Source organism: Parus major, chromosome 18 (assembly GCF_001522545.3).
Source record: "Parus major isolate Abel chromosome 18, Parus_major1.1, whole genome shotgun sequence".
NCBI classification, from domain to species: Eukaryota; Metazoa; Chordata; class Aves; order Passeriformes; family Paridae; genus Parus; species Parus major.
In genome coordinates this window covers 1384288-1395504 of record NC_031786.1, presented here as the reverse complement: position 1 = coordinate 1395504, position 11217 = coordinate 1384288, and the positions used below count along the sequence as shown (strand labels likewise).

The following is an 11217-nucleotide window of genomic DNA, read 5'->3' as shown; positions in this document are numbered from 1 at the left end:
TCCCTCACCCTGCTCTGGTGGCACCCAGACAGCCAAAGGTGCTGCTGGCTCGTGGGGACAGGAAAGGAGAAGATGTCCCAGCCCTGGGAGAAGATTTGGGATGGATTTGCTGCCAGCAGATCCTCACCAAAATCTGCTCCTCCTCCTCTGCCTCAGGAGCCCCCAGAGTGACACATTTCACCCCAAAACAGCTGGGATCCAACAGGGGATCCAGCAGGGACATGAAAGGGATCAGCTGCTCCAAGGAACCCCAAAAGCCCAAGGCCAGCAGATACAAAACAGGAACAATTCAACCCTAAATGAGACCTAGCGAGGAAATCATTCCAAAAACACGAGGACATGATTTTTTATGGAAGCCCCAGCCTGGTCCCATGTGGATCCCAATCCCAGGGGATTGGACACTCCAGGGCAGCTGTTCCCACTCCACAGGCACAGAGTGACTCCAGAGCAGCTCGTGGGAAACTCAGGAAAGGATTCCCTGAACAGAGCAAAGACAACTCCTCCAGTACTCTGAGGAAAAGGAAAAAAATAGGGAGAAAAAATGGGGGAAAAAAATGGTATCGAGTGCCTGGAGCTGTCAGAAAGATTTCTGCAGCTTTGGCAAGACAGACACAACTAATTTAGCGCAGCCTGGCTGAGGAATATTAAGGAATATTAAGCTGTCAGTCTGGATGATAGGAATTTAATCACTGGGAGCAGATCAAAGCTCGGCAGCACCATCGGTGGTGGGCTGGACACAGGGATCTGAGAGCTGGGATGTGCAGGAAAAGCCTGTCCAGAGGGAACAGCCCCTCCTGGCATGGCACTGCCACAGGGATTGTCATTGCAGGATGCTGGAGCACTTGGGGCTGGCCCCAAGGATGGGAATGCCATGGATGAGCCATCGGAATTCCTGTGGGGAAGGCTCAGGAGGGCCCTGGATCCCGACAGAAATCCCTTCCCTGGGGTGTTCCAGCCTTTGGCCACTCCAGCTGTTTTTCCTGGGGTTTGTCAGGCACCGGCTCCGGGCTGGGAAATGGAATTCCCATGGGACCTGCCCACATCTGGGCCTGGGAAAACCCAGCCCTCGCTCCTGGAGGGACAAACCCCCCTGGTTCTGGATCAGCCCAATCCCTCCCAGTGCAGACAATTCCTGGGAGCCTCGCCCTGCCCCAAAGGCCTCGGGAACAGCCGGGATCCTTTGGAAAACCCTGCAGAGCTCCACGAGTGGGATGCACCTTGTGAGTCCCTTCCAAGCCGGGATATTCTGGGATGCTCCAACACCTCCCATCCCAGCCACAAGTGGAAAGCAGCGGGATGCTGGATCCTGCTGGGAACAACGCTCTGCACTGCTATTTTTAATCACTTTTTTGGGAATTTACAGCAGCTCCAGCGGCCACCTGGAGCTTCCCAATTAAGCAGCGAAGCCCTCCCCGATTAGGGAGCCCGGTTACATAAACCTAATTAGCAGGGCTCTGCTGCCAGCCCGGCCGCTGGCTCTGCTAATCCGGGATTTGTCCCGAGGAGCCGAAGGGAGCCGGCAGTGCCAGCCAGGCCCCTCACGTGTCCCCAGGAATGAGGTGAGCTCGCAGCACTCGGGGGCCTTAATCCTCTCAAACTGCCCCAGACGGGATCCAGAGCTGCACAAAAAAATAAAAATCAAACAGGGAAAACATCCTAAAACCTGCTGGAGAAAGGGCAGGATTAGGCTGGAGCAAAGCTGGGTCTTGCAGCGCTGACCTGGCTCCAAGAGGAACTTTTTGGGGTGGGGGAGAGGCTGCAGCCACTCTGCTGGACCCCAAAACCTGCAGCAGCTCTGTCACATCCCCCAAAGTCCTTCCCGAGGGCTTTGGGGCTGGTGCTGCTGGAAAGGGAAATTCCTGCACTGCCAAGCTGAGAGTTCTGAGTTGAGCTAATCTTAATTAGGGATCTCCTAATGTGGGTTAACCCCACATCAACTGCAGGATTCCCCAGGCACTGCAGGATGGCTCCTGGTAATTGGATCATTCCTCAAGCTTTGAAAATCGGGATTATTCCAAAGGAAATAAATCCATAGATTTGACCACAGGGAAAATTCGGATTCTGTTCCTTTTCCTCTTTCCTTTTTCCTTCCTGGCTTTTCAGACTTTGGGGCTGTGTTATCAAACTCAATTTACAAACAGAAAAGCTGCAAAGTTGCTTAATAGAAAAGAAAAGTGAGTCAGCCAGCACCAAAAATCTCCAATTTTAAGCAAAACCGCGGCCCTAGAGCCAGGAGAGGTCCCAGCTCCGGCTCCTCTGGCCAAGCCCGTCCAGAGGGAGCAGAGCAGGGTCTGGCTGGGATGGATTTCAGGGAGCACCAGTTGCTGTCCTCAGCCAAGAGGAGCAGTTTGTTCCCTGGATTGTGGGGAGGTGAGGCCAGGACAGCACCCAGAGCTCTGGCAGCAGCGTTCCCCCTGCAGCAATTTGAATTTATGGCAGCTCATGGCAGCCTGGAGAAAGGCAGGAACTGGGCTCCTAATCCCTGAAATTAAAGGCGATCCAGAAATCACAGTTTGGGAGTTCTCTTCCTCCTGAGCTTCCCACAGACAACTGCAGCCTTGCCAAAGGCGGCTTTCCCACACGGCCTTAAACCAGGATTAAATCCCACACTGACACACGGCTTCATCATCCCAGAGGACCCCAAAAACCCCTTTGGCAAAGGAAACTCCCCCCACTGGAGCTGGGAACGCCGGGGATTCCCACCCTCACTTGGATCTTTGCTTAGGAGCGGGTCCCTAGGGCTGGCCCTGCTTCCAGGGTGATGTTCCCAAGGTCAGAGCAGAGCCAGGAGTACCTGGAGCAGCCCCGGGGACAGGGAAGGGACCAATTTCCCCCCTCCCTTCACCTTCCCTCAGGTGAGTCCTTATCAAGCACCCCCAGGTGAGCCCTTATCAGCCCGCGGCACCACAAAGGGCCATAAAGGGCCGGGAGGTGACAGCTGTGCTCCAGGTGTGCTCCAGGTGTGCCCCAGGTGGGGAGGGGCCCTTTCATCTCGCCTCAAACCTGGCCCAGACTGGGGGAAAACCCAGCAGGGTGGGCTTTGGGGCTTCTGGAGACCTTGGGAATTTTTTATTCCCTGGCATCCATCCCTTGAGAGCAAAAGGAACCGGGCTGCCCCATCCCGAGGGATTTCGGGATGACATTCCAGCAGCGAGAGCCCCGGCTCCATTCCCAGAGGAAAGATGTGGCCGTGGGGACAGGAAAATCCAGGGAAAAACACAGCGAGTGGAACCTTTTCCCAAATTCCCCGAGGGCAGGGCACAGGAGGGATTTGAACGGGAGGGATTTGAGGCAGAGCCGGGCACATCCCAAGGACAGAGATCGCTCATTTTTCCCTTTCAAGCTCCGGCCGCAGGTGCCGGCCGTGCCCGGGGCAGAGCGGTGCCAGCCCCGGCCGATGTCCCCGCAGGTGTCACCGCGGCCCTGGGGACCTGTCCTGCCCGGGCAGGGGCTGGTCCTGTCCTTGGGCTGGCAGCAAACACGTCCTTATCGCCCGGCCCTTATCTCCTGGGCAAACAGCGGGGTCGCGCCGTGCCCGGCCCGGACAGTGTTTCATTACCCCGGTGTTTAATTACCCCGGTGTTTAATTACCCCGATGTTTCATTACCCCGATGTTTCATTACCCCGATGTTTAATTACCCCAATGTTTAATTACCCCGATGTTTCATTACCCCGGTGTTTAATTACCCCGACCCTCGTGGGAAGGGGCAGCCAGGGGTAGGTGGGAACTGCAGGGGAATTCCACAACGGGAGATAAAACAGAGCTGGAAAAGCAGCGGGTAAACAGCCTGGGAATGTCCCTGGGATCTGCTCAGACAGCAGAAAGGGCTCAGAGAATATCCCAAATTCCAGCCTGGGAATGTCCCTGGGATCTGCTCAGCCAGCAGGGAAGGCTCAGAGAATATCCCAAATTCCAGCCTGGGAATGTCCAGGGATCTGCTCAGCCNATATCCCAAATTCCAGCCTGGGAATGTCCCAGGGATCTGCTCAGCCAGCAGAAAGGGCTCAGAGAATATCCCAAATTCCAGCCTGGGAATGTCCCTGGGATCTCCTCAGCCAGCAGGGAAGGCTCAGAGAGTATCCCAAATTCCAGCCTGGGAATGTCCAGGGATCTGCTCAGCCAGCAGAAAGGGCTCAGAGAATATCCCAAATTCCAGCCTGGGAATGTCCCTGGGATCTGCTCAGCCAGCAGGAAGGGCTCACACCGTGTCCCAAATGCCCCAATCCCAGGATGTTTCCCCCCTGTTGTGTGAGGAGTTCCCTTCTCCTGGGAGTTGGGAATTCCCAGCTGGAGCAGGGACAGCTTCTGCACCAACTTGATGGATGCAGGAATATCCAGCGCCGGATCCCCAAAACCTTCCCCACCCTTGGAGGGGTCGGGTGATCCCCTAAAGCCTCTCCCGGTTTTCCTGCAGCCCCGGGAAGGGCACGGGGAGGGCTCAGCCTCAGCAGAGCCCCCTCGGCGCTGTCCGGAGGGCTCTGGAACCCCTGGCCCAGCAGCTCCATCCCAGCGCATTCCCGAGGCTGCATCCCAGAGCCAGGAATGCGCCGGGAGCACATCAGGGAAGGTGTTAAAGAGCCGGCCACTTGTTTATAACCCGCCGGGAAGCGGCGATTCCCTCTTAATCCTCTGCGAGCGCCGCTTTACGAGCCGGGGCTCCCGCGGAGCTGCACAAACACCTGGCCAGGAAAACCTGGAGCACAAAATTCCCAATCCTCACCTGGCCCGAGCCGCTTTGGGATCAGACTGGATCGGCTCAAAAATAAACGGAGGAAAATGAAGGAATTGAGGAATTCAGTGGTGTCAAAGTGCTCCCGGCTGGGGATGGAGCAAAGGGGGGAACCCACAGCAGGTCCTGCTCCAAGAGGGATTCCTGCTGAAATCCCTGATCCGACCTGGACATTCCCACACCAGGATGGAAATTTTGGGGTCTCCCAGCTCCTTCCCAGCCGCTGCTCCTGGCCCTGGGCTGGCAGAGCCCAGCGCAGCCTCTCCCCACCTGAGGCTCCCAGCAGGGCTCAGTTTGAGGAGCAAGGAGCGGCTTTTGTTGGATACATTTCCAAAATTCCTCGTTTTCCAGGGAATTGGAGCTGAGAGCCCCATGGAGCACCCGGGGCTGGGGGAGCAGGGCTGGAGGGGAGGAGCAGGTGAGGGATTCCCCAGCCCCAGGTTCTGCTCCCTGCGAAAATTCCAACACCTCCCATCCAGCCAAATCCTCCAGGAAGGGCTTCTGGGGTTTGGAGACTGCCGGGTTTGGGAACATCCAGAGATTTGGGATTTGGAGATTAGGAACATCCAGAGGAGCTTTGGGATTTGGAGACAGACAGGTCTAGGAACACCCTTGGGATTTGGAGACTGCCAGGTTTAGGAACATCCAAAAGACTTTGGGGTTTGACATTTGGCATTTGGGAAAGGGACATTTCCCCATGGAAAAAGGGAATTTCCCCATGGAAAAGGGGAATTTCCCCATGGAAAATGGGCATTTCCCCACAGAATTCAAACCTGGAGAGAGGAGCTGAGCAACAGCTCCAAGAGAACAAGAAATGCCTCCCCCAAATCCCCCAAATCCCCCAAATCTCCCAAATCCCCCAAATCCCGAGCTGCTCCTTCCCCTCCTGGTTCCCACCCAGAGGAAGCTGCTCTCCACCTGCCCAGGGATTTGCCTTAAATTTGTTTTCCAGGATTTGTTTATCACCCCCAGCCCGTGGCTCCTCCCAGGTCCCTCTGGATCAGGAAATCAAAAATAAAATAAATAAAATATGGGAATGGAGGAAGAAGCTGGAGTTTCAATTTTAAAATTGTAATTTGAAAGTTAAAATTAATTGTACTGTTTAAAATAATGTTAAATTGGAATAAAAATAATGATAAATTGGAATAAAAATAATGATAAATTGGAATAAAAATAATGATAAATTGGAATAAAAATAATGACAACTATGATATTATTTGTTATAATCAATAATAATGATATATTAATAAATATACAATCATAAAATATTATGATTGTATATTAATACTACATTATTTATAATAATATAGTGTATTGATATTTGTAATAATAAAATCACGGTGAATACATTAATGTTGTAACAGAACTATTAATAGAATATTTATTGTATTATTATAATTCTATTATATTATAATAAATGATTACTAGAATAGGTATTGTATTATTATAATTCTATTATAATAGGACTGTTAATAGAATAGTCCTGGACTAATGGGGACAGAAGGAGGAGATCTCCCTGTGGGGGATAAATTCCATCCCAGACCCATCCTTTGCACCCTTTATTCCTTTGGAGAGTTCCCAAATCTGCCCTTTCCTCATGGAAAAGAGAATCCCTCTGCAGCCAGGCCAGGCCAGGCTCCTTCCCAAGGCCAGGGAAAAGCCGGGAAGAGAAGGAACTGCAGCAGAGCAGGGCACGGAAAGCCCTGAGAGCCTCGGGACACCAAAACTTCCAAGGGAAAAGCTCCAAGGGATCGTGGAATGGTTTGGCTCACGAGGAACCTCAGGGATCACCCAGTTCCAAGCCCCTGCCACGCATTTGGTGGCCAAAATCCACCAACAACCCGGGAAAAAGGACGGGAAACAAAGGAAAAGGGAGAGGGAGGGAGAAGGTGAAGGGGCCGGACAGGCGGGGATGGAAGCAGGGAGAGGGATTTGCTCCGGAGCCTGTTCCTGAAACTCGCAGCCCCCGTGCCAGGCACTCCCGAATACTAATCAGAGCTGAAAAAATATCCAACAATTAGGAAGGAAAGTCTCCTGGCAGGGTTTCTCCTGGAGACGTCGGGCTGGTTTTGTTTATGAGCGGGAGGAAGTGGGAACCGCTCCTGTTTGTTCTGCGGGAGAAAAGAGAAAGCTCCAGTGTTTTAATTTCTCCGCTGAAAAACCCTGGAGATTTGGCCTGAGACGGAGCAGAGAGGCTGATCCAGATTCACCCGCAGCCTTTTGTTACAAGAAAATATTTGAGTGGGTTTTTTTCCCCCCCTCCTCTCCCTCCCCTTCTGCGTGGGCAAAGAAAGGGGCAGTGGATACAAAGCCGGCATTTTTTGTTCCCAGAAAATATCAATGAAAAGAGCATTCCAGAGGCCAAGGGCACAGCGCGGCTCCCAGGGCACGGGGGATGTCCTGGCTGGGCAGATGCACCCCAGGAAGGGCAAAAATATCACCTCAAAAACTCCTTTTTGTTAGAAAGGCAGGTGAGCAACAGTCGGGCTTCAATTTAAAAGCTTAAATTAAGTTAAATTAAAAGCCGAAATTGAGTTTTTTAACCAGATTTTTGCCTCCCAGGGATGCACACGAGGCTGGGAGGGGACAAGGTCGCACAAACTTCTTTTACTCGGAGGTGAAACTCGCGGCTCCTCGGGTGCAAAATCCCTGGATGAACATTTCCCTTTGGTTTTCACGTGGGAGGGCCTGCAGCAGCACCTCGGCAAATGAAATAAATCGGGTTTAGAGCGGGCTGAAAGAGCAGGAGGAGGAGCTGGGACAGTTCCTGGGGGAGGAAAAGCAGATCCCAGGACAAATCTCAGCATCCCAGAGGGGTGCGCGGAGCAGGGGGAGAAATGAGCTCGGGCTGGCCCCGGGGCTCTCAGGAACATTTCAAAGCTCTTCCCCCACAGGGAGCAGCCTGGGGATGGACAAACCGTGCCATTCCCGGCTGAAAACTTCCCAAAATCCCGGCTTTTCGGAGCAAACCCCAAATGCCTTCACCATGGAAACCCAGCCCGGGGCTGGTATCGCCGCTGGAATTCGCCCTTGGCTGCGGCTCGGGAGGAGCCCGGACAGGGAAACCTTTCAGCTCGGGAAGTGCCAGCCCAGGAGTCTGGGACTGCTCGGGAAGCGCTCCCAGAGCAGCCAAAGACGCGGGATTATCCCGCAATAATTCACCCGTTCCCAGCCAGACCCGGCTCCCGACCCCGGGACAGGGAGGGGAAAGCAAAAGGGAACGGGAGAGGCAGAGCAGGAGCTTCCCAAGCTTTTCTTTGGGAGAAGGGAGCCATCCCATGAGGAGCACAGCTCCGGGAATGCTGGGGACATCCCGAGGCAATCCTCTCCCTGTGTGCGCACTCCCCAGATTCCCAGCTCAGGGATCCGCAGCATTCCAGACACAGTTCAAGCTTTCCCAAGCGCCTGAAGGCAGATCCATGGAAGTGACATTTATCACCTCAGACCCGCTCCCTCCTCATCCTCTCCCCTCCTTCCCTCGGCACTCTGCTCCCGGAGAGCCAAGAGCCAGACTGGGCGTCTCCAGGTTCATGGAATATCCAGAGCTGGAAGCGACCCACGGGGATCGAGTCCAGCTCCCGAATAACTCCCTGGCTTTGGGGTCTGTGTTTCCATGGGCATCCCGGGAGGTCGGGAATTGCCCTTCCCTGGGAGCAGCACCCACTGCGGGGATGGGAACCACCAGCGGAGCAGGAGCTGGGATGGAGCTGGGATGGAGCAGGGATGGAGCAGGGATGGAGGAGGGATGGAGGAGGGATGGAGCAGGGATGGATACAGGGATGGAGAGGGGATTGAGCAGGGGGTGGATGCAGGGATGGAGAGGGGATTGAGCAGGGGGTGGATGCAGGGATGGAACGGGCATGGAGCGGGGCATGGAGGCAGCACCGGGAGAGGGAATGCCTTGGAAAGGGAATGCCTTGGAAAGGGAATGGCTCGGAACAGGAATGCCGCGGAGCTCCGCTGCCATCCAGCGGCCGCGGGACGCGGCTCCAGCAGCACCCGTGGGTTCTCTGGGAGCCGCTGTCACCTCCCGTGCCACCTCCGCGACAGCGAACCGCTCCCGGGTGGGCTTTTCCCCGATATCCCACCCGGCCTGGAGCAGCCCTGCCGTGCTTAACTGCTGCTCCCAAAGAGTTTGGTCTCTCCATGGGTTTTTCCAGCTTTTTCAGCTCAAAGAGCTGCTCTGGAGCCAGGCTGGGAAAGCTGGGAATGTTCAACCTCTGGGGAAAGTTTAAAACCCTCCTTCCAGTGCCTGAAAAAGCTCCAGAGATGACGAGGGGATTTGGAGAAGGGATGGAGAGACAGGACACAGGGAATGGCTTCCCACTGCCCGAGGGCAGGGAGAGATGGGATATTGGGAAGGAATTCTTGGCTACCCGGTCCCTGGAAGTGTCCCAGGCCAGGTTGAACGGGGCTTGGAGTACGCTGGGATAGAGGTGGCCTTGCTCATGGCAGGGGTGGCACAGGATGGGATCCCATCCCATCCCATCCCATCCCATCCCATCCCATCCCATCCCATCCCATCCCATCCCATCCCAGAGAATCCCGGAGAATCCCAGAGAATCCCGGAGCCCCGCGCGCCCCCTGCGGGCCCCGCCGGGCACTGCAGGCGCTGCTGCTGCTGCCGCCAGGGGTCAGCGCGAGCCCGCTGGAATCCCTCTGGAATCCCTCTGGAATATCTCTGGAATCCCTCTGGAATCCCTCTGGATCTCTCTGGAATCCCTCTGGAATCCAACTGGAATCCCACTGGAATCCCTCTGGAATCCCTCTGGAATCCCTATGGAATCCCTCTGGAATCCCTATGGAATCTCTCTGGAATCCCTCTGGAATCCCTATGGAATCTCTCTGGAATCTCTCTGGAATCCCTCTGGAATCCCTCTGGAATCCCTCTGGAATCCCTCTGGAATCCCTCTGGAATCCCTATGGAATCTCTCTGGAATCCCTCTGGAATCCCTCTGGATCTCTCTGGAAGCGTCTGGGCTGCACCAGCACCACTCAGAACTGGCAGAGAGGAAAACGAAGCTCCCCAGCTCAGTTCCAGCAGGTGCAGGACTGAAATCAAGAGCTGATCCAGCCACTCCGAGCTCCAGCTCTGCCTCTGCCCCCTCTGGGAAGAGCCAGACCCTCCTGGATTTGTGGTCAACAGCAGCTCATTCCCCACCCAAGACATCCCATTCCATCCTCCTCCTCACAAGCCACACAGCCCCAATGTCCCGTATCACACCTTGATGACAAAGTCCCCTCAAAATCCCAAATCTGGCGTCGTTTTCTAGCAGGAAATTTGGGATTCTCCATCCCAAGGAGGTTCACAGACTGGAAGGAGCCTTTCAGCTCCTCTGCTGGAGCCACCAGGAGCCCCTCGGGGTGTCCCCAGTGCCCCTGACAAGGCTCCCCCTGCAGCCACCTCTGGCTCAGGAGAGTGAAAAACCATCAGGATTCCCCTCCTGAGGGAAAGAAAGGAAAAACTCCCTGGAATCTGCAGCCTTTAACCTTTTATCCATTACTCAGCAATAAAACTCCAGGAAGAAAATTCCTGTTGGGGATTTCAAGCTGGAATGGCACTAAAAAATTCGTTTTTATTAAATTGATTTGATTTTGATTCAATTTGATTTGATTAAATTAATTTGATTAAAGCGGACAGTCCAGCTGTCAGAACAAACCTGTCTGTTCCCTCATCCCCTGACAGCAGCTCCCTGCATTGGGCATTTTTTTTCCTCAAGACAGGGAAAATATCATTTTCCAAGAAGTTCAAGGTGCTTTTAAGGAAAAAAAAAAATAAAGGAAAAATACATTTTCTTGACTCACCTGGGAGCAGCAGGATTTGTCCTCCAGGAGTGCATGGGATCCTTCCTCCTCCAGAGCCAGGATTCAGGAGCAGCGCAGAAAAAGAAGGAATTGTAACCTCTAAGTGCTGCTTTCCCACTTCTGTCCCTCGGGAGATTCCCTGGGATGGAGCCAGTGGCAGCAGGAAGGTGCCAGGAGCGGTAAATCCGCGGGATTTGGGAGGAGCAGGTGCCTGCAGCCTCCCGGCCGTGCCGTTCCCAGAGCGTCCAAATCCCAGCCGAGGCTCAGGGCTCGGGGTTCCGGTGCAGAGGAGACATCCAGGGATAAATCCTGCCTTGGGAGCCGTTCCCTGGCCGAGGGGACGAGTGCCAGCCCTGGGCACGGCCCGGTGTCCTCAGCGCCGGCACGAGGAGATTCCAGCAGCTCCCGATGGAATTCCTTCCCTCCAGGAATGGCAAAACCTGTGGGGAAACCGAGGTCAGGATGAGGGGCAGGAGCGACCTCGGCACCACCTTGTGTGCAGTCCTTGTTCTCCTCAGGGCACCTGGGCAGGGATCCCCAAATTCGGCACCCAGATTTAGGGGGCAAGAGGGATCTTCCCAGCAGCTGCTGAGTGAGGAGCTGGCCTGGACAATTCCTGGCTTGGGACTGCTCCCACCGGCTCCTGGCACACGGGATACTAGTTTGCATCCATCCATCCATC

At 54.6% G+C, this 11217-nt stretch overlaps 1 long non-coding RNA gene across 1 annotated transcript in view; it reads right to left on the bottom strand.

Moving 5' to 3' along the window:
* LOC107212498 overlaps positions 1-11217 on the bottom strand; it is a 38434-nt gene that overhangs the window by 18115 nt on the left and 9102 nt on the right. Inside the window, exon 2 of the long non-coding RNA XR_001524479.3 lies at positions 10536-10975. This is a non-coding gene — a long non-coding RNA (uncharacterized LOC107212498). The remainder of the gene's footprint in view (positions 1-10535; positions 10976-11217) is intronic.